This window comes from Caretta caretta, chromosome 4 (assembly GCF_965140235.1).
Source record: "Caretta caretta isolate rCarCar2 chromosome 4, rCarCar1.hap1, whole genome shotgun sequence".
Lineage (NCBI taxonomy): Eukaryota > Metazoa > Chordata > Testudines > Cheloniidae > Caretta > Caretta caretta.
Genome location: NC_134209.1, coordinates 87352220 through 87376750, shown reverse-complemented (window position 1 = coordinate 87376750; position 24531 = coordinate 87352220). Strand labels below are relative to the sequence as shown.

General features: G+C 40.0%; 1 protein-coding gene across 35 annotated transcripts in view; it reads right to left on the bottom strand.

Moving 5' to 3' along the window:
• The window catches only part of TENM3 (teneurin transmembrane protein 3), a 2220601-nt gene that overhangs the window by 2195761 nt on the left and 309 nt on the right, over positions 1 to 24531 (bottom strand). For 15 of the 35 annotated variants that reach the window (XM_075127816.1, XM_075127814.1, XM_075127817.1 and 12 more), the window contains exon 1: positions 23231 to 23550. The exons of 1 other annotated variant lie outside the window; for it this stretch is intronic. The gene's annotated coding sequence lies outside the window, so the exon portion shown is untranslated. Of the gene's footprint in view, positions 1 to 22481; positions 22500 to 22776; positions 22793 to 23230; positions 23551 to 24531 lie in introns of those variants that run through there. 19 more of the 35 variants (XM_075127826.1, XM_075127829.1, XM_075127832.1 and 16 more) reach the window with 4 other exon arrangements.

The following is a 24531-nucleotide window of genomic DNA, read 5'->3' as shown; positions in this document are numbered from 1 at the left end:
ACCCTTGTAAAGTTCTTTCTTTTCTACACAGTACTTTAAAAAAAACAGTCCACAGAAATTTCTTGAAAACAGTAATGTTACATTTAGAGCTAGAAAACTAACTGTTTATCAGTATTAGACAAATATCTTATGTATTGCATTGAATCCTTATTTCCAAGCCTACTACTTCCTCTTATACAATGTGACATTTACTAGCAATAATTCTTGCTTTTTATAAAATGCCTCTTGTCCCTACTACTTACCTACTTTTCTAGTGATTTAGCACTATCATAATTCATTGCTATTATAATATTTTAATCATACCAGTGTAGGACATTAAAATAGTGAATGCAAAGGTCCATTTGTTGGTGTATAAAGTAATTCTTTTGAAGTTCAGTTCACAAATATTGAGGAATTTTTGCTGCCATATAACAGTTTTGGTTTTGTAACAAGAAATTTAAGAATCTGCTTATTTTGCATTTTACTACCCCATATAAGAATAGTATTAAGTGTGTAATCCTGCGAGGTTCATATTGTCTTCAACACCCATTAATATTAATTGAGGGCAGAACATCTCTTAGGAGGAACTAAGAAACTTGAAAAATTAGTGACCTAGTTAGCAGTAGCAGTTACTTTTTCTAGAACAGTAGCATTTACAGAGTCCCAACCAAAACTGGAACCCCACTGTGCTAAGCAGTGTACAAATACATAATAAAAGACTATCCCTGCCCAAAGAGCTAAGGCCATGTTCTCAAAGTTATTTTGTGCCTAACTCCCATTGATTTCACTCCATTAGCTCAACTGGTAGAGGTTTGTGCAGTGGAACCAAAGGTGCATATTATGCCACAGGATGGATTTTGTTTTTTCAGTTTCCTTTTTAAAAATCTTAGGAAATGACACAAAAATAAATTATGTTAAAAGAACTTATTAAATTTGCAAAGTCATGCCCTCAAAAGCTAGGAAATAGTTGCCTATGAAACCTGAATTCAGCCTTTTTTTGTGTATGGATTCTGGTACATACTTCAACTACATGATCATATCGTACTTTTCCCCACAGGACCATCGCTGCCTCATTCAGTGGACAGTATGCACCTGCTCCGGGGAAGAACCAGGGTTGCGTAGTAAAGAAAGCTGTTGTCTTTAAGACCCCAGCCTCATTTGTTGCAGAAATTGGAAGGTGGATAGTGAGTGAGGCATGAGATTCCAAGAGAAAGGAGGGTTTCATGGTTAAGAATGTTGACTGCTGCCCTGGATAACTGGATTCTATCCACAATCCAGGGCAGCATTTCAGTCAAGGGAAAACCATGTTGTAACCAGATCCCCTGACTATGTAGTTATTGTAGTGTAGATAAGCCTTTAGATATGTGAGTAGGTTGTAAAATATATAAAGTCACATGCTGACAAAGAGCAGCCTTACTGACTAGAAATCTAAGATCACTCCTGTGAGGTTTATTTGTTTTGGAAGAGATCATTTTTTCTAATTGTATTTGCTCTTTGCTATAGTGGTCCAAATGGATTTAAGGATTTACCCATAATAAACCAATGGAATTCCAAGAAGAAAAGCCTAAATAAAGACTTGTATTTTATTAGTGGTTTGTTTGCAGGCACAATGAACAAAATTGCTCTATGGTGCTACTTAACTTTTTACATATTTCTTAAATATATAAAGGTATGTAATATTGTATAAATTAATTATGGGATTTTAAAGGTATTTGCCTTTTTTTCACTTCTACAAATTATTTTCAAGATTCAACTCTTCTGAAAAATGTAACTGAATAAATTTAAATCTTAAAAGTTTAATAAAGAAGAAAATAACTGAAAATCAGATGGGATTTGTTCAGGAAGAATCTCTTTTTTAATCTAAAAAAAAATTCTTTGTGAGCACTTCTGCTTAAAGGCCTCTTACTAAAAATATATATCCTCTTTAATTAATAAAAATACCATTGTAGCAGGTTAACTACCTTGTAATCACAAGGGATTTTACAGATCTTCGGGGAATATGGATATATAAATTGAGAAATAGATAAAGTGAGTCAACAGAAAACAAACTCTTTTTCCTGTTCACATTTGAATACACCAGGTTCAAGGGCTCAGCATTCTTCTTCCCTCACCATGAGCTTTGATTTTCTGGCTGAAACAATGAAGCTGTTTCTCCATTCTCCTTTCTGACTTTCTCATACAAGGTTCAGAGCATACACAAGCATCACACTCATGCAGCTGCCTGTTCAGTCAGTGAGAAACAAAGTAGCCTAGCTTGAAATCCGCAAGAAGGAAAAAGAGATAGAGGGGAAAATTAAAAAGACGAAATTGCATGCGTTTTTGTGGTGGTAGGGTGGACAAAGGGAGAACAAAAGAATAAGGTAGACCACAGACACACACATGCCAGGAAGGGTTTTCACATTAATTGAAAGAAACAGGAACACTGCATCTTCATTTACTAGGTATGATGGGAACAGCTGGCTTGCTCTAGCCTGGTCAAAGTAACATTCAGAAAAGACTTCAAAAAAAGCACAAATGAAATCCTTGGGATGTCCTTCAAGAAGATTTCTCCCTAAAGAGGGAGAACACGTGACTAATCAAAATTTTCCAATATCAAAATAGGTATCTGGTATCCCAAATAAAGATACCTCCTACTTCTCTAACCTGTTTTGACCCATTTCCCTGTCTACAGATGTATTCAAAGAGTTGTTGTGGACCCATTCACCGTCCCAGTTAAAACAAGACTGATCATGACAGCTCTTTGCCACCTTTTGGTAGCCATTATGCTGCCTGGTTACGATACTCTGCAACACTCTATAACCTCTCAACAGTGTTAACAAGAGTGGGAATGGGGGGAGGGGCAGAGAAATGTCAAACGTCAAAGATGACATTTTGAATCGCACAAAGTGATGAAGTGGGAAGCTGTGCTGCTTAGATCTCAGGAGGAGAAAGTGGTGATGCAGAAGCAGGATACAGAATAAACCAAGCTTATGCTTCTAGAAAACACCAGGCCAACAGATGGAGATGGAGGACCAGAAAATAACATAGTGCCTGAATAGGGAATTAAATTAGTGGAAATGAAATGGGAGAGAGAAGAGGGAAGAAAAATCAGGCCATAGCCAACCAGAAGCTGGTGAAGAGCTTCTGTGCTATCCAAGTTGCTCGATGACAAGGATCTAATCAGCAACTGCAGTCTGACTTCTGGTTCCAACTCAATTTCCTCCTCCATGACATATCACACTTCCCAACAATGCCACCTCAGCTGTTAAATCTACTTTCCTGTCAAGAAACTCCTCAAATACAAGACTGTCCCAATAACTCAGTCTTCCCTCGTACCACACTCTCACAATATTTTCTTGTATTAATTTACCTCCTACAGCCCTCCCACTGATTGCAGTTTTTTGTTCTTATTCAATTGTTTTGTTTAATTAAGCCAATGGTGAAGGTTTTGTAAAGTGAATACAGCTCCCTCTTAAATCTATTGTACAAAGTAACCAAATTGAACTATGAAATCTAATAGAAAAAATTCTGTACAGTACTGATAACAAGTTGCCCAAAATGGTAGTCCTCCCTCTCCTAATATAAATTCAAGAACACACATATCCTGAATCATTGTGATCTCTGACACCAGTTCAAGCAGTCTAACTGAAGTAAAGTGCTGCTATCACAATTTTCATTCTCATCCACCATCACGGCACTGGCAAACGTCACTGCTAATCATATTATCTTGCCCATTATTGTCCACAATAGTTGATTTCTGTCCCCTGTGGGTTGCTGGCTAGTAATGTTTTGCACCCAGGAAGGTCTTCATATATTTTCACTGTGGAATAATTTCCCTCTTTGGTTTCATAAATAGGCACAATATAGCATACCGGAATCACAGGGTTATTCCATTTGATGCATCTGTCTTACATAGAATTGAGTCTCTCAAGGGCAGAGGCACCAACTTTCTAATTTCCCCAGGGGTGCTCAACCCCGCTCCACCCCAGACCCCACCCCCACTCAACCCCTTCCCCCAAGACCCCACCTTGCCCTGTCTCTTTCCACCTCCACTCCACTCCCAACCCACACCCCACCCCCTCTTCCGAGCACACCCCACCCTTTCTCTGCCAGACGTTATCAAAGGACATTTTGAATCACACAAAGAGACGAAGTGGGAAGCTGTGCTGCTTAGATCTCAGGAGGAGAAAGTGGTGATGCAGAAGCCAGAGGTTGACAGCAGAGTAGAGCCTGTATTAACACTGCCAGATTGATGAAGTGGAAAAGGCACAGGACTGGGAGTCAGATGCCCAGGGTTTTATTCCCAGTTCTGCCATGGACTACTTGTGTGATCTTTGAGCCAGTCACTTATTTCTTTATACTTCAGTTTCTCCATGTGTCAAAAGGAATTAACAGAATGTACTTTTGTACAGCGCCTTGAGATATATTGATGAAAGGTGCGACTAGTGCAAAGTATTACTTCGGTGCTCCAAATGTTTCATGGATTTGTATGATGGACCCACTGCATAACTTCAGAAAACAAATGTTTGCCTTTTCATCAGTGCACCTGCCTAGAGAAGACTAACTGTAGCAAAGGTAGCCAGTGCTAGAATGGATAATACTTAGGAGCAGGCATCTTCATTCAGTGGTTCAAGACAGACAATATTGGTACCTATTCCAGTACACATCAAATAATGAGACAGAAGGGAGATTGTAAAAGACACTTTTCCTCATAACATTTCAAAGGGACGAAGAGCACCCACTAACAAAGAGACAAAGCCATTCAGCTCATACAGTAGATTAGGCTGGATTTCAGAAGAAATACAGTGACATTCTTACTATTATTCCACAAAGCTAGTATCAATGATAGATGTAAAAGAACTAAAAACCCAGTTGTACCCGCCTGCAGTCTATAAGTTTTTATGTAGATATTAAGCAATTGAATCACTACATTGTTGAATTTCAAGATCAAGTAGCCTATCTAAGAGAATTCTCCACAATAAAGCACCTTAATGTGATAATTGAACTACTAGATAAGATACATGACTGCTCTATAAAGTAATTATTGACTATCAGAAGATTTCAATTTTAGAAAATGACTTTGTATAAGAGCTCTCCAGAGCTAGTGACAAAGGTTACATTTAGCTCCTTTAATATGTAGTAAAAGGAAATGAGACTTCCACCAATCTCCTCTATATCAAATGATCAAACAGGAAAAAGAAGTAAGTTATGATAAAAACCTCTTTCCCTAGATCTTCATGATATGTCCAAAAAGTAATTTCACAAAATGTGAACTGGAAAGAAAATTAACTGAACCTGAAAGTCACCATTACTTTCCTTACAAGCCTACACCCATGGCTTAAAGCACAAAGACCTAGTGAACACCAGTGAACACGCAAAATTCACAGAAGTAATGAGAGGTTAAAAATCTTAATGCACTTAGAACATTTTGTGTGAGGACACACACAATCGACTACATAAAAACGATTTCTAAAATACCAACTTCTATAAATTCTACCTAATTTTGTAGCGTAGACATACCCTTATTCCTGCTAAGTTAACTGTAAAAATAAATTAGAAATAAAACTCCCTCAAATAAAATTACAAGAAAAAGAAATCTCTCTTTCCCAATTTAAAGGCCGCTATTCATTATTTACTTGAGATTTGTGCCAACTTCCTGAAGGAAAAATGTAATACTGACAAAGAATGGGACTATAGTATCCAATATTTTAATGTAAAAAATAGACTTCAAGGTATTCCTCACCTTGAAACTGTGCAAAGGTAATGAAATTTCAATAAAAAGGAGAATGAGAAGTATGTGACTGTGAATATATATCTCACAAAAATTGTTATGCCCCAAAATTTGAAAATTTATTCTCCTCTATGAAAAAATGTTCATTATTTTGTATGAGAATTTTACTAGCTCTGAATCTGCCTCATTCTCCACATATGGCCTCCATATCTTATTCCAGGGGTGGCCAACTTGTGGCTGAGAAGGACCCAGAATTTGCCAATGTACATTGCCAAAGAGCCATAGTATTATGTCAGCAGCCCCCATCAGCTCCCCCACTCCGCCTGCCAGCCATCCTGCCAGTCAGCACCTCCCCTCCCTCCCTGTGCCTCACGCAGAATGCTCTGGGGGGCGAGGAGAAGAGCAAGGGCGTGGCAGGCTTGGGGAAGGGGCAGGAAGGGAAGGGACAGGGCCTTGGGGGAAGGAGTGAAGTGGAGGCACGGCCTGTGGCATGAACAGTGAGCATTGGAAAGTTGGCACCTGTAGCTCCAGCCCCAGAGTCGGTGTCTATGCAAGGAGCTGCATATTAACTTCTGAAGAAAAGCATGAGGCTCTGGAGCCACAGGTTGGCCACCCCTGCCTTATTCCCTTGCCCCTACCCTACCAGTTTTAACTCTGTTTCTTGCAAGTATGTACAATTTTTCATTGTATCATCATATAGATGGACTATGTCACATATTAGGCAGCAGTGTAATTCCTTAAGGCACTGGCAGGGGAAAATACAGGGGTGTTGTGTACTTTTATTCTGTTTTCTATAAACAGGGCCTCAAAGTAGAGACGACTATCTCTTTAATTCCCTAACTTATTGAGAAGATTTAGATGTGTTATTTTTTATCTGCACTCATCAAAACATTTGTTGACACCACAAATAAAGCAAAATTATAATTTCTGCCACTACAATATTACACACCAAAAACCAGTAACAAATTCAAAGGACCTTGACTTTCTGATTCTTAAATCAATTACACTCAAAACATGTCATAAGCATTTGCCCTTACTGCAAAGAAACTACATGATGAATCTTAACTTTAGGAACAAGACACTTGGAATTATATGGGACATCAAAAAGGGTGAGAATACATTTAAATATGAAAACAAAAACCAAATTACTACAGCCCCAAAACTTTACAAAAAGCAATGCTGACACTCCTGCAAAGACTTAACTTTGCACCTTGTGAGTAGTCTCATTAACTAACTTCAGTGGGGCTACTCACAGTGCTTAAAAGTTAAGTATGTCCTCAAATCTATGAAGGATCAGGGCATAAGCATGTTTTTATTTTATCAAGATGGTACACACTGACAAATGATATAACCACACTCACTATATGTATGAGACATATGTGCTGATTTTATAAACTGTAAAAGGAAAACTGTGAGATCTGATTATGTTTTTATTTTAGGAATAGATCTAACAGCATTTACTATGTGAAAGACAAATGTGTGGTGTATCAAAGTAGAGCTACTGATGACTAAAAGTAAGGTCAAAGCATATAATTCATAGAATATTTCCAAACTCCTTTAAAAGTTATTTATTTTTTGTTGAATTCTGACATGTTTAGTGTCGTACAATGCAATCAGCTCATTTTTATCATTTCCTTAGAGTGCTTGAAAGGTAAACATTGCTGCATCTGACTACAAGACCTGGAAATTAAAACCAATTAAAAATTACTAGAAGGAAAACATTGAATTGACGAATCTAAAAGTTCACTGTCCAAGCACAGAAAAAGGCAAAAGGGAAACAAACAGCATAAATGGTAGAAAGCAAATTAGACTTTTAAGCTTCTTTCAGTGCATGGGCAGCAGTTTAACCGCTGGCTCAGGGAGGATAGCCCCCCAGCCCATCTCTTCTGCCTGAGGCCCTGCCCCTTCCACTCCCCCAGCCAGAGCCCCCCACCACAGCCATTGGCCTTCGCCCCAGGCTAGTGTCCCCAGCCCCAGAGCAGCCTCCCCCAACCTGTGATACCTTTTGCCCATGTTTTAGTGCTAATAATTTTATATACTAACCCAGCAGTATCCTTTTAAACTTCCTGACACTAAAAGTTAGATTTGTTAACATTCCTCATGGACATTTAGAGAGATGCATTCCCCTAGACTAGGGGTAAGCAAACTTTTTGGCCAGAGGGCCACATTTGGGTATGGAAATTGTATGGGGGGCCATGAATGTTCACGAAACTGGGGGTTGGGGTATGGGAGAGGGTGAGTCGCCAGCTGGGGGTGCGGGCTCTGGAGTGGGGCCAGAAATGAGGAGTTCAGGGTGCGGGAAGGGGCTCCGGGCTGGGGAAGGGGATTGGGGTGAGTGTTAGAGGGCTCCAGCTGGGGGTGCAGGCTCTGGGGTGGGGATGAGAGGTTGGGGGTGCAGGAAGGTGCTCTGGCCTGGGACTGAGGGTTTCGGAGGGCAGGAGGGGGATTAGGGCTGGGGCAGGGGATGGGGGAGGTGGAGGAGGTCAGAGGTGCAGGCTCTGCGCAGCGCTTACTTCAAGCAGCTCCCAGATGCAGTGGTGTGTCATCCCCCCTCCCCGCCATCTCCTACATGGAGGCATAGCCAGGTGACTCTGAATGCTGCCCCATCTGCCAGTGCCACCCCTGCAGTTCCCATTAGCCATGGTTCCCGGCCAAGGGGAGCTGCAGGGGCGGCACTTGGGTGGGGGCAGTGTGTGGAGCCCCCTGGGTGCCCCTACATGTCGGAGCCGGAGGGAGGGAACATGTCGCTGCTTCTGGGAGCTGCACAGAGCCACAGCACACGTGGAGCAGAGCAAGCACTCAACCCCACTCCCCAGCTGGAGCACTGGAGCAGGCCAAGCCCCAAACCCCACTCCTCGGCGGGAGCTCAAGGGCCAGATTAAAATGTCTGAAGGGCCAGATACAGCCCCCAGGCCGTAGTTTGCCCACCCCTGCCCTAGACAGAGGGGCATGAGACTGAATTTAGGTGGAGTCTTAAATATTTATAAGTAATATGATTGGATAGATCATGTTTAGTTGGGCTTTTTTGGCATGCATTTATTAACTGAAAAAGTTGTAACTGGAAATTTGACAGACTAATGTATTTCAATTTAATAACATTTTTATAGATTTTTTATTGATTAATTTTAAATTTTGGAAATTTACTAGAGTTCAGTACTAGATTAAATAAAAAAAAAAGAAAAAAAAAACAATTTAAGCTTCTGTACAACAGAATATTCAAAATTTGCTTCCAATCCTGTAATACATCGTTCATGGCTGACAGAATTCATTTCTGAGCAATGGATTGCAAGACCAGGACCTTAGTAGTTTCTTATTCATCTTGATGTGTATTTTTGTTTGAATATTAAAACACTATTTAAAAAAAGAGAGATGTATATTCAATAGCAAACATAAGATTTTTCTACTTAATAGTACAGTTAAATTTAGAAAATTCCAGATGAACTAAACGTCTGAACAGAACAGTGTATGTGATCAGCACATTAGATACACAGCTCAATGACAAGGACGACTAAATTTGGAAAATATGTTTAATCCAATATAGTACATTGGTCAGCACAAGTACAAGCACTATAGAAAGCCCTTAAGTAGTTATGTCTTAAGATTTAAATAAATATCCCAAAGAAAACTGTTAAACTGTATTTAGCGGCAATGAGAAGCTCATAATACCTTAAAATATTATCAAATTAACTGACTCTGTTTCAAGGTTTATAACAAACTACAATCTTTGCCAGAAGAATCAAGGTACTGAGAAGGATAAAAAAAGAGAGAGCTGGAAGAAAGCAAAATTACAGTACTATACTAGATTTCTAAGGCACAAATACTGAAAGCACAGTATATCTTTTCTTACTCTGCCACACAATTTTATAACACACTTGATCAGGTGCACAAATATATATATAAAGACCAAAGAATGGCAATAAGGTCTGAGCCCATCTTGGTGTGATGTGGAGCCTCCCCACACCTCCATGAACTCCCCAGTCACTGGGGAGAACATCCTATGCACTGACTGACTGACCTTTGGGTTAGCATCATTAAAATAGATGTTAAGTTTATAAGACTGTGTTTAGAATTTATTAAATGCATATATTCTTCTTACTTTATAACATCAGTACCCCATGTTATAAGGTTATACGAAGTGTTTGCACTTGTAATCCTTTATAATTGCATAAGTCATCAAACAGGGAAGGAGTATTAATTAATGTAGAACTGCTGACTTTCTACAGAAGCTGTTTGGTCCTGCCCATGAAGAAGGCACGTTGAATCCAAATGAGAAATTGTGAAACATCAAAGAACAGAGACTTTATTGATTGCTCCCCTGACCTCTGACACCCATGAAGTGGAGATGTGCAGGTGGATTCATCAAATGGCATTCTGATGGAAAGGAATAAAAATCCCTCACAAGGAGGAACTGTATCTCTATGCTGCTTGAACTCTGAGTGAGTGAAGATTTCTAAACATAAGCAAGGGATCCCCAGTTGTTCAGCCTGGGTTAAGTCTAGAGGATTTACAGAGTTTGCATATTACAGAAGCTTCTACTACTATTTGGAATCTAAAACTGTAACCATTTGTAAATAACTTACTTATTTTTCTTATTTAATAAATCTTTACATAGTTTATTATAAGATTGGCTACAAGCATTGCCTTTGGTTAGGGATCTAGAGTCTTACTGATGTGGGGTAAGTGACTAGTCCTTTGGGACTGGGAGAAACCTGAATATTATTACGATTTTTGGGGTAAGGAACCATCTATCACAAAGACAAGCTTGCCTAGGTGGCAAGATAGACCAGTGTTGGTCGCCCTCAAAGTTATATAAGTATGATAGAATTATAATTATGTAGTAGTAGAAATAAAGATAGACAAAAGAGTATATAGGTAAAAAGGTATGAACATCAGTTCCATACGGTTAAATTTCACTCTGTAACAAATGGAAGGCCAAAGTGCTAATTATTTCAGGCTGGTACAGGACAAAAAGTCTGTGCTGGAAAGTGACAAGAACTTTGAGGAAACAATGCTGTTCTTCAAAACAACACCCTGACGCTCTTCCCTCGCAGGGGCCCCTTGTCATGCCTATGTAAATCTTGGTATCCAAAGAGGGAAAAATAGATACTGGGATAAAACTTGTTAAATTAATCAAGAGTCTTAGACTATGTTAATTAAAATGAATGAATGATGAGTGCATGGAATTGAGAGCCTGAAGCACGGAAATAATTGGTTAGTAAATGGTGCCAGCCTAATCCTAAGAATTTCAACCTTGATATCGATGGGCCGAAGAATATGCAAAGTGGAGATAACCGGATGACCCCCGGAGGGCAAACTGGAATCCACCCAAAACGCATCAAGGAAGAACAAGATGATAACACCTAGCCATCATGGAGCCGTCATGGATGTACCACCTGCTGATTGAGCTGATTGATGGTCATCTCAATTGTAAATTCAGCATGATGAAGCAACTTCCATAGACTTGTATTGAACCAGAGACCTATAAATATTGGGTCCAGGGACTGTGTTCTTTGAGTCTGGTTCTACGACCACCCTCCAGAAGCATTGGATGCGCATCTGACAACAATTTGGCTCCACTCTCATGTCCAGGCCACCTGGCCAGTGACTTGGCACAAGCAACATCTAGGCTGGTAACTATAACAACCTTTATGTAGAACCTGTGTGTGAATGGATCTATAGAGAAATTGCATATAGGAATATTTTGTTGTATTTACAATAAAGATGGCAATTTGCCTTGTCACTCTTACAAGATCCTGTTGGTATCATTTTTATTAGTGTAACACCAGAGTACCCAAGGGGACTGTCTGTGACTCCATGTTAAGGCTGTTACAGTGCTTGAGGAGTTCATACACAATACTTGGTTGGTGAAATCTAAGTATAGACCACACAATCAGTTTGAGGTTTGTGCCCTGGTTTGTAATGGTCAGCCCTGAGTAGGTTGCTACTCATTCTACTGAGCCACTCTAGACAGCTTGACAGCAGCGACTCAGCTAAAGAGGCACATCATGCAAACAGCATCTGCCATCAGCATACTAGCCTGCACTGGCTGAAAAAGAAAGTTTTCCAGGTAAAATTGATTATGTTGATTTAAATTTATAAAGCCTGAAGTCCTTTGAGACCTGGCTACTAGAGAGACCATTTTCCACCCTATGCAACAGTGTCACAGTTGTGATTAGTGAAAGTATTTGAACTAGAAGTCCCCTACTGGCAAAGGAATCTCTTCAATGAATTCTCCACTTTGGAGGACTCATTCTCGCCGTTACCCCATCAGAGCCCCGACTGGATAAATTTCCAAGGCACACTATAAAGCTCATCTTTTCTCCCTTGCATATTTGGGGAGGTGATGGTTTGAGAAATGTTGTATGGTCAGTGCTGGGGCTATTATTTATTATTATGGAGGTATAAAATCATTGGCACTTTTTATGGGAAGTTCAATATGCAATAATATTTTCTAGTCTTCAATTTTGTATTGTATATTTTAGTTACTGTAAATTTCTTATAACTAAGAATAGGGATTTATAGAAAATAAATAAGTAAATAAAGTAAATAAATATGGCTTCCTCATTGTTGCCTCTGCCAGTGAGCACATGTTCAATAAAAATGTAGACTGACCTTAACTGTAGATTGGCTTGGAAGATTAGATTTGCATTGGTAAACATCAATTTTGTCATCCACATGAAAAAAATATTTCCATAGATAATTGAAGTTTACACATAGGTAAAGCAAGATGACTGCAGTACAGTACTTGCTCTGTTCTCAGCAACACTGAGATATGAGCACAAATCTTTAACAACAGTTTGCGTGCTCATAGTTATCACATATTTTGGACACCACATTGTGTGTTAATTGACTTTGACATTTATATGTTTTCAATGTATCTTGAAGATCCCCCATCTGCTTGTGTGCAAGACAAAAATAAAGTATTTCCTTTATACATCCCTTTTTAATATTTACAGATCATCTATAAAAGGTTACTTGAAGCTCAAATTTGGCTTTAACACATCAGCCCAGGAGCTTTTTTTTGGAACGGAGCAGTAGCAGGGGATAGTGGCCGGGCACTGTCAGACAACGAGTGAGTCAGAAAAAGAAAATGATGGAAAGTTAGGAGCACACGGCGGAAACAGAAGCCCTTGTTGTCCAGAGTGAATAAAATTACAAGTAATGAATGCAACTGAAGAGAATAGCTGGTGCATAGCGGTTCCGTAGTCAGTAATTGAGAATAAAGCAGAAAAGCTAAGAGTGAAGATTAGCTGGAAGAAAATAAATTTAAATATAGATGTGAATAAATAAGAATTATCATAGAAAACTAAACTCCTTAGCAAAGAAGAACAATGTTCTCTGGGTAAAATTCACCCACCCATGTGGATGTTCCACCTAAGGCTCTACAGAGCACTTAACCCTATGTTAAAGATTCAGCTGAGACTTGGGTGGTCTAGAGGGCCCTGAGTAAATTATCTGGGTGGGGCAAATATCACCTTAACTGAATAAACATTGGTTTATTGAATTTGTGCACATGCAAGTGAAAAAGAAATGTGATGAGTAAGTACGTGGATAAGTTTATAGTTTAAATTCAACCAATTCTGCAAGATTCTAAAGAAAATTACATGAGCAGTATATAGCACCTTGACAAAAGAGTGGAACATTATGGTCTATCACAAAGGTCAGAGATTTGGGGCAAAGGGTGTCTTTTTTACCTAGCACAATGGGGCCTGATTCCTGACTGATGCCTGTGGAGAACGAGGGAAACATCTGTCCCATCTATCTATCTATCTATAAATAAATAAAGTATCATGTGCACCTGAGTGTGTGTGTGTGTGTGTGTGTGTGTGTGTGTGTGAGTGTGAGAGAGAGAGAGAAGTTATCCTGCTTGATTGCACAAAGTCACATCAAAGGAGGTGATTAGGAAACTATCAGGAAACAAAACAATGGCAAAAATAAGGTATATTAGCCAATACATGTATGCTGGATGTCGTATTCATAAGCCCCTCCATTTTCCGTTTAAACTGACTTTTACCAAAAAAAATCCTGGGTTTTACAAAAAGTATTTGTTTTTTTCCCTGATTTTCACCCAATTTTTGTATCATTCAAATATATAAAAATAACTTTTATTAGGAAAATACAATATTGCCTGAGATATATGTATTACTATAACACATTCATCTGTTTGTATGTGCAAAGCTAACAGTTGAAGTAAGGCTATGTATTGGCCTAGAAGATACACACAATAAACAAACAGGCACACATACAAGGGCCTGTGCATCTGAATGTACTGATGAATCTCATGCCCACTATGTACACATTTCAAGCTGTTAGCAGATAAAGGTTTAAAGTTCTGACACACTAAAATGGGAAGAAAATGAAAATCTGTATCACAATACATTCCATAACACCAGGAAGTATTTGAACATTAAAAAAAAAAAAAAAAAACAGGAGAAAAGGATGAAGTTGAGTGTATGCACTGCAAACGGTGTGGCCCAATTATTAAATGCAAATATAAATAGGTTAATAGTTTATTCAATTGAAAAGTTTTATTTTGGGATTAGAGGTATATTGTGTTCTTAAACTCAGGGGTGGTATTGTGCTTTGAGTTCTGCTTTAGTTCTGCAGCAAATCACATTGAATTCCACTCACCAAAGCATTAATCTACTGAATACTTCCCCACCCCTGTCCTTCCATTCACCAAAATAAACCCCAATATTTACCCAGAAAAAATATTAATAGTTTTTTCCACCGATTTTCACCTTTGTGTTGTAATAATAAACACTGATAAATTCCTGGAGAAAATTAAATAAAATAAAACCAAAAGTGAAGGGCCCTAAGTACACAGCACATTAATAATATAATACTATCGATAATATTAATATATCTAAAATGTAAGTGTTGGGAAGTTACATTAATTGGATGTATTATGCTCTTCCCACAAAACCCATGTCAAGTATTCCACCACACCTTGGAAAGCTGAATTCAGCTTTGACATTAGAAAATAGGCAACTTGTCCAAGCAAAGATGTATGAATATTTTGTACCCAATACAGTTAGGTAGTATCTTCATGGCTCATCAACATTTGGACTGTAGTATTCAAAGTAATATATGGGAAAGTACAGGGAGATACTTTCATGGACAAGCCTCTGGAATGCTAGTATTTAAAATAAAGAAAAGGGAGGTACAGAACTAGAAGATAAGGAACTAGTACCAACTGTTGGGTTGGTATAACGTGCAGAAAGTTTTGTAACTTGTAAAATCATATTATAAATACTACTACCTGATGCATATCTTTGAAGCACACCTTTTGTGTAAGATGAAGAAGGCTGCAAGAATTTGCTTCCCAGGAGGATATGTATGTCTCCTTTTTGTATTGTACTATTTTTTCTTTAGATAATAAATTTGGCTGTTTGAATCACTTTATTCAGTCACAGGCTCCCAAAGAAAAGGGGCTTATAGGTACCAAACCCAGTTGGGCCTGTCATATTAACACAGCTGGGAAACAGGAAGGCTGCAACCCCCAGATTCACTCCAACAGTGGTTGGAGAGTGGCGTTACACCCAGAAAGAGAGGTGAAGGAAGCCAAACCTGTCATCTGAGGAGTGCACCCAAGAGGGACCAAAAGCGGTTTAAAGCATAGCTCATCCTGTAACCATGAAAGGGACTCTAGATGGTACTGCAGGACAAATTAACTATAGCACCAAAAAGAAAAGGAATACTTGTGGCACCTTAGAGACTAACCAATTTATTTGAGCATAAGCTTTCGTGAGCTACAGCTCACTTCATCCGATGAAGCTGTAGCTCACGAAAGCTTATGCTCAAATAAATTGGTTAGTCTCTAAGGTGCCACAAGTACTCCTTTTCTTTTTGCAAATACAGACTAACACGGCTGTTACTCTGAAACCTGTCATATAGCACCAAAGACTCTCTCACATCATTTGTGCTCTTCCTGAAGCACTAATGTGAGGATGTGTGTGTTGTTTGTAAAATCTGCAGCAGGAAGCCAGGCAGGACACACTGAAGAAGATTCTAAGCAGAAGTTCAACAATCAAGTAAAGAGAAAAAGAGTAACTTCATTAGAACAAGGCAAATAGTGTTATCCTTGAAGTTCCTCATTCAATGACTGGAGAAAGTGACTCTGTCAGTTTTTTACCATTTGACATGACATCTAGCAGCTGAACCAGAAATTGACAGGTTGTGTAACACACACAGAGTATCGTTTTCCATTACACTAGCAGCAGTGTGAAACTGAGTGTGTTCACAGTCCTAGGCAATTCCACTGGTTCAGGGAGTATGTTACAGTCTAGGTAATTTTTTCCCCTTCAGATCCTACTCCCTCTGTGACACAAAAGTTAAAAACCAAGAAGATATCAAAGACAGTAGAATAGGAATGAATAAAATGGAAACAAGAGCAGAAAAAAAGGAGAGAGATAAGCAAGTTGGTCATTTCAGAAATTGCTGGAAGACTCCTCCATCCCCCAGCAAGCACAGGGCCTCTCAACAACAAACAGCAAGCCCCCTTCATGGAAAGAGCAGTTCCCCCCACCCCCCCATTAGAGTTTGGGATACAGAGTCCTTGTGCAACTTTGATAGTGACACCCACTCCAGAGACTCTCTACCCCATCCCCCTGAGCAATCTGCAACACCAAGCTCTTCAAGGAGCATCCCCTACAATTTGACACCCCAAACCACCTCCCCTTATCCAAAAAGAAACCATCCTCATATTCCCATTCCCCCACTCCTCTCTCTTTCTTCCCTTTCCCCAACAGAACTTTTGGCAAGACATTTTTCTTTCTTCCATTAGTTGCGTTCTAACTCTCCTCCTGTTTATTCTCTTCTTTTTCTCTTCTATTGATTGTGGACATTCCCTCTTATTCCCAAAGTCTTCACCTCCCTCACACCTCACCATCCTTTCTCCATCATTCCCTGTGTTTCTGCCACCTTCCCCAGTCCATCTCTTCCCCATCACTCCTTTTCTGTGGTTGCTGTCTTATATGGGCCTGGTTCTGCAACATTTACCAACCTGAGCAGTTCTATTGAAGTCCAAGGGAGTACTCATTTAGCATTCATTACTAACTTAAATATTTACTACTCAGTCTAAGGATGACAGAATCAAGACCTGTATTACTCGTATATTGGTGCTGGCAGCACAAGTCAGGTCCTCAAGTGTCTACTACCAATAGCTGTGGTTCTGCAATCCATACTCAAGGAAAAAAACGCTCTTAAATCAATAGTTTTGTCAGAATACAGGGGAAAAAAAAGTTGAACCTGTAGCATTCAATACCTGTGGCACAACATTCTAGTAGCAGTTTGAGAGTCCACAAATATTACTGTTGTAGACATTACCTGCTTTTTGATCATCTACTCAGCTGTATGCCCTAATATTTTGGCAGTCTGTACAGCATGTTTATTTTCCACAAATACCAGTATTTAGCTGCAGAAAATACATTCAATAGGACAGTAATTCTCAACCAGGGGTACACCTACGGGGATAAACAGAGATCTTCCAGGGTGTAAGTCAACTCATCTAGATATTTGCCTAGTTTTATAACAAGCTCTAAAGCCCTGCAGTAGGAAGGGGATCCACAGTACCCACTGCTGTAATAGCAGGAGCAGGATAAAAATTCAATGAACAAGGCGGGAGCAGGTGTAAGTAGGTATTGCGGAGTGGGATGGGAGCAGGATTAAAAATATAGTTCTCCCACGCCACAAACAACATGAACACCCCAGCCAGAGCACCTGCTGCTCTTTAGCTTACCAGCTCTGAAGGCAGTACCGCCATCGGCAGCAGTGGAGAAGTAAGGGTGGCAATACCATACCATACCACCCTTAATTTTTTTCAGGTGCTCATGGCGGTGCTGCCTTCAGAGCTGGGTGTCTGGCCAGAAGCCACTGCTCTCTAGCAGTTGAATGACAAGACTCACAAGTAAAAAAGAGGCTCAAGTATCACACTGAAATGTAAGTACAATATTTGTGTTCCAATCGATTTATTTTATAGTTATATGGCAAAAAAAAAAGAAGAAAGCAAGCAATATTTCAGTAACAGTGTGCTTTGACACTTTTGTTTTTTAGGTCTGATTTTGTGAGCAAGTAATCGTTAAGTGAGGTGAAACTTGGGGTGCACAAGACAAAGAGTCCTGAAATGGGTACAGTAATCTGGAAAGGTGGAGAACCACTTCAACAGGAGACCATTATCCTGTTGTAACATTCTATTTTACTCACATTATCTTTTAATTAACACTAAAATATTTCAAAGTAATTAGAAGCCATTCTCAGGAGTTCTGAATTTCAAAAGAGCACAAATTCAGATTATTGTTAGCTAGTATACAACTAGAGTTTACATATAGAAATGTCATTTTAATTAATGAAACTGACATCCTGATTGGCTTGTTCATGTTTCTTGTAGGATAATTGTTCAGATGTAATGCATATTGATTTCTCTGTCTCTACCTGCCGCACATAAATACTTTCCACACTTTAAAGACACAGAAACAGTCAATGAATCTTTGCAAATTCCTTCTAACTTTGCAAATGCATTGATTAAGTTAGAAGGTAGAAGATATTCTAAAGTAATCTTAACAGAGATAATGATGTCCACTGTAAAGTTTGATTGAACAAAAACACATTGCTTTTTTTAATGAAAATGCTTAACACATTATAAGTAGCTATAAAAAGTGCAGTTGCCTCTTTGTAAAGAAATACTAACCAATCACAATGTTATGGCTAGGGTAGCCATCATTATCAGTTACTGAATTAACTGTCTGGAAGAGTAACAGGTTCATATGTAAAGGTAGCTTACTCGCCAGCCACAGTGAAACAATAATGTAATTTAAATGAGCAAATGTATTTCCAATGACTCCACACGTCAATTCTTGTACATTAAAAATATTCTCCTACAAATATCACAACAATTTTAGTAGATGTTTTAACCATACTGGTACATTATACATCTTAAGCAGGGTACTGCTGAGTTGTTTAGAAGTCTGTAAATTAAATTGTTGCTATCTTTAACAACAACGTAACTGCTACTCAAGTGTCAGATATTGAACTTCTTCATACTCAAGTCACTTCCAAATATTTTGCATCTGCAATTGTAAAGTAAATTCCAGCCTGGAATTTATTGATCACCCACCCTATATCTTAGAAGCCAGTCATAAGGCTCTTTTATTATTACAGTTTCATTACATGCATCTGCCTTTTACCACAGTATATCATCTACCTAGCAATATAGGGGCAGTGGTTACACAGTACTTCAGAACTTATTGTTTTTTATGTGAGAAGCAAATGCTCTAATGCTTAAAGCCCATTTCCCTCTGCACCTGTTGTGCTGTTGAAGTGTTACAAGTTGTCTAGCAATTTGGTAAGAACACGTCACACTATAAGGCGCAGAAAGTTTAGCATCCAAAGAGTGTAACTAACATGACAGATGACTACTAGTGCAGATACTAATAGTTGGTTAATGGGATTGGAGTCTTGGGAAGCATTTCTTGGCAAGTAGTGGGTAGGAGGAGTTAAAAGAAAATACTGGTCTGAATTACTCAGTTGGTGTAACATAACTAACGGAGGAGAATTCTGGAATAAATGATGTATGGGAATCTTTTTTGCATTGTATTTTTTTTAACAAGAGGTGAAAGAAGTTGGTAGAAAAATGTACATAGCTGATGTTTAAGAAAAGCATGTTTGTGCTCACCAGAGGAACTGCTGAAACATAGTTCACCCTCATGTAAAAACTGCCATGTACCTGACACCAAGATCATTGGAGTTCAAGGTGACGTGCTGAATTTATGCCAGTCAGACAAGACAGAACACCCCAAAGACAGCTTTGTCTGGGACACTATATTTAAATGTGTTCAACTTGCTTACTTTGGAGAAGATCCTCCTTTTTTTGAGTGTTCTCCAAACTCCCTGGACCTTCCTCACCCTCTATCGCATAAAAGAGGTGATTCAAAAATCCAGAGGTCAGGATATCAATGTTCTAAGTTATTTGATTAACTAACACACACACACACTTTCATCACCTGCGAAAACAGACTTTTTCCAAGTGGGAGACGAGTCAAAGCAGGAAAGAACCCACAAAGTTATCCTCAACAACATTTTTGTCTATACAAGTTTAGGTAAATGAAAAGTGGAAGTTTGTAGAAAAACAAACTTACTTCAATTTTTATGATTTTATAACAGCACTCTTCAGAAATGTTGGGACTATTTAATATGCATTGCACAATCAAAACAGATACTGAAAACTCACTAGACTGGAATTAAGGAAAACAGAAATGTGACACTAACACTCAGTATTTACGGGAAGAGGGAAACAACAGTTCAGCGAATAATTTGAATATTTTAGCATTCATGGACAGAGCAGAAGGAATTTGTGGAACATAACAGTAATATAGAGAAGAGTGGTTTATAGATATGATCCAGTAGGAACCCTGAATGAAGACTCTACAAGAGGAGAAAATACTGATTTTAAAATTTTCTCTATGATCTTTTGAGGTGCTCAGCATTCTCAGTTCCCACTGACTTCCATGGGAGTTGAAGGCATTCAGAACCTTACAGGAGATACTCAGTACCTCACAGAATTGGCCTCTTGATAGATACAGGTGTAATTAAACAATTAATTATGGTGTTTTTATTCTAAGGACATGATTTTAAAGCTAAATGGATAGACTAAGTTTATATGAAACAATATGTTTCTTTCAGCAAATACCAACAGATATGCTTGTGTTCTATTTTCTGTAGGATCTTTTTCAAGTTCCTTATTACATAAGTGAAAAAAAAGTTTCCTTTTAAAAATATCATAATAATCTAACAAAAGTATCAAAGATTGTTTCCCTAAAGTGGTTAAAATATATTTTTCTCCCCAGAAGTTCTTAAAGTACAGAGATTTTATTTTATGCAATTTTAGAATTTATTTAATTCAGCTTATAACATTTTATTTAACACTTGTGTTCAACAGTGATTATGACAAACCTATGTTTCATCTTTGAAAGAATATAGTAAATGCAAAGTTATTTCATAATTCTTTTTATACCAACTTTATCATACATTACACACTAAACAAACTTTTAAAAGAATGTAAATATTTCTATATTATTGCTACAAGGGTTTTCACACAGATTGATGTTTCTTAAACACATATACTCAAAACTACCTTCTCAGGTAACTGAAAATCTAATCTATTTGAGCACAAGCTTTCCTGAGCTACAGCTCACGAAAGCTTGTGCTCAAATAAATTTGTTCGCCTCTAAGGTGCCACAAGTACTCCTTTTCTTTTTGAGGATACAGACTAACACGGCTGCTACTCTGAAACCTGAAAATCTAATACCAAACTTTAAAAAGTTATCAAAACTCATTGGTCCATCCATTTATCATTTAAAAAAAACAGCATTGAAATTGGTAGATAGGTACATTAATATACTATATATTAACTTTTGAATTAATGAAGTATGACAAAATGAACTTCTTAAAGGATCGCTGTTCCAATCCTTTCAATATTCTGCTTTAAATTGTAATTTTCTATAACAACTGCAGATAAGTTACAAGAAATTGAATTTAGCTATTCAGAAATGAGATAGCAACTGAAAGAGGACTTTTCACTGGACTGAAAAAGTAAAAATTTTGCCTTGTTTTATGTCTGCTCTGGTTACATGTAACAATATATTTAGGTACATAGAAAGCAATGCTAAAAATTCTGTTTCTTCTTGTCTAGTGATCTTGCATGCCCCGTGTTATTTTCCAAGCTAGCAACATAATTACCGTAGTCCTTTTGCAAGATTTACCACCATTACAACCTAATTACTAAAAACTCTATCACCTTTTAGCCCTGCTAGAGCCCTGCATACTATTTTATGAAAGTCAGACCGTTTAAATATAATTAACTGTTCAAAACAGTTCTTTCCAGGCTGCAATATACTGGGAACATCTTTCAATTATATGTTAAACTAAAGTAATAGTTACCTACTTTTCCATAATTTTAATAATAATGATTTGATACATATTCCTGTAATTATGTTACAAAGTAGAACTACTTTCCTAATAGCAGCACGATCTTTTTCTGATGCACAATGGCAACTGGAAAAATAATAATCGATACAGAAACTAGGATTAGGAATAAATACAAAATAGCACTCACTCGCCCATCCACCCAAAACAAGCATAACAACTTGGAAAATGCAAATTTTCCAAAACTACTTAATACAAGCACATTTAAAAAGGACAAATTCAAAATCAAATGTCTATTTCAGGTGTGAATTTCCATTTTTTAACATGCAGTGTTCCTCTATAATGTGTTGGAGAGCTCTTCTTTCAACTGTGATTAAAGCGAACGAAATTGTTTTATGCAGAGTCTTGTACAGTTTTCCATTGCTCCATCTGCTGGATGTCTCTACAATTCTACTCCTAACTCATCACCTCCAAAAAATAACATCAACTAGTTCAGCAGGTGGCTTCAGCCTTCAGCAATCTCACGGCACACTATGTACAAGTTGCTAGTGTGAAACTCACACGGAGATTTAAGTTAAGGGAAACTACACAGAGCTCTCCATCCACAAACAATACAAAATTACCCACAAAGAGAGCAAGGGAATCTTTTTAAGTAGTTAGCCAGTTCTACATAAAAAAAAATAAAGATATAGCTTAAATACAATACGATTAGAAATACCCCTATACTGATGGGAATATACAAGTTTTCTTTTTAAAGATTTATATGTAAAAGTATACGTATCTCTACAAGCACACATCTGTATCTCACCTGCTTTCATAAAGGCATGTTCTTATATGGAGATATTTTCCAAAACAGAATTTATCTAAATACCTGTGAGTCTTTTATGCTGCAGCCTTGTTGGTCCCAGATATTAGTTAGACAAGGTGTGTGAAGCAGTATCTTTTATTGGCCCAATTTCTGAAGACGAGCTCTGTGTAAGCTCCAAAGTTGATCTCTCTCACCAACAAAAGTTGGTTCAGTAAAAGAGATTACCTCACCCAGCTGGTCTCTGTAATGAGTCCTTCAGGTTTCTATCCCAGCTGCTTGTAGCCCTCACTGGAATCACATTTCCTTGCGCTTTCAGTTTCTTTCCTTACTGTCCCTAATGGGACAACTTGGTACTTACAAAGGTGGCTATTGCCAGGAAAGCGTTTGCTCGCTCCTGGAGTCGAGCGGCAGCAGGAAAAACTTCATCCTGGTTTGCATTCTCCTATGGCTGCCAACTTACGCGCCTGCCACTCGAACTCCTGCTGCGAGCGGCAAACCAAAGGATTTAAAATGAAAACCCAAACAAGCAAAGCAGACGCATTATTCAGTCAAGGCACCTGTATAATGACTAAACCGATGTCGCAGCGGAGGATCCTCCCAGCTGCTCCTGAACCCCCAAACCCTCCCAAAAGAAAAACCCAATCCCAATTAACCCAAAGTACCCTCCCCCCATTGAAAACAAGGGGGGCGAATGGCAGGTGCGAGGGGGAGGCAAAGTTTGGCAAATGCTCGGTTCCTAAAAGGCAACTATGGAGCAGAGACGATCTCGTTCCCCACAGCGTCTAGGAGAGGTGACCACAAGCGAAACTTACCTTTCTGCTGGCTCTCCCCCACCTTTCTTTCCTAGATGGGGGGAGGCACGAAAGGAAGCCCCCTCGCCGCAGTCACCGAGCTATGGAGGCTGCCAGGCAGAGGGCCAGCAGCAAGAGCCCTACTGGGCAAGTCACTTGAGCAGGTGAAGTTGGGCGGCAGCAGCAGCCATCAGGAAGCAACACGTTTGGGTTCAACTTTGCAGCGTCAGTCCCGGCAAACAAACGCCACCGCAAAGGAGCCGATCCCCGCCCGGCCGAGCCGCTGTCTCTGCCTCTTTTATTGGCGAGGGCGGTATTGCTTTATTTACTTATTTATTTATTTCTCTCCCCCCCCCCCCTCGCCAGCCCGTCCTCCCACCCCCACGCGGAGTCCGTTCCAGTCACTCCTGCCTGCAGCTTGGCAGGGCTGCTCTACTGCCGACGCCAGCCCCGCTTTCCCGGGGTGCTGGCCGGGGCGGGGAACGGGCCGGCGCCGCTCCCAGCGCGGGGAGGTGGCGGCAGGAGAGAGAAGCAGCTCCCGGCGCTGGAGGGGCTGCACCCAGCCCGCCCGCCGCTGAAGGGACTGAGGTGCGCGAGGCGGATGCAGGGTTGCAGGCACCGCAGCGGCACCGGCTCCGCCGCCACCTCCTCAGCCCCGGCCAGCCGGCTTCAGGCTCCCCGCAGCTCTACAGCTCCCGTCATTAACCCCGCGGGAGGGGCCGGCCCGCCCGCCTGCCCTGCCTTTGGGATGGCGGGCTGCGAGTTAGCGGCTGTTAATGGTGGGGTTGGTGATGCACTGTGGGGGTCTCTTCTCTCTCCCTGGCGCCTTAAAGGTGCAGCCCGCTGCCTGGGCTGCGCGCCCGCTGCGAAGGGAGCACACACAGCCCTGCCGCCGCTGCTCCTGGGGGGTGGCGGCGGCTGCAATTCATTCCCTACCTCCCGCCTCCGCTGGGAGCTCGCTACGCGCCCAGCCTGACCGCGGCCGGTGCTAGCGCTTACCCTGGGAAAGCACCGAGCGCTGCTGGAGCCCCGCTGGCGGTCACCTTACGGGGAGCCTAGGAAGGCGCCCCGGCTCCTCACTGAAATACCTGCCCCCACGCTCATGGGCTCAATGACCGTCTAAGGATGGTTAGAGTCACCTCGTCCGAAAGGTGAAATCGCGCTGGTGAGTCGCACAGCCCCGCTGTTAACCGGGGGGGGTGTCCCGTCTATGGATGGCTGAGCACAATCCCAGGCATGGGGGGGGGGGGGGTTGTCCGTTTATTGTTTGCCGGGGACTTGAGGGGGACCAGCCGCAGTGAGCGGTGTGGATGGGTTTTAAG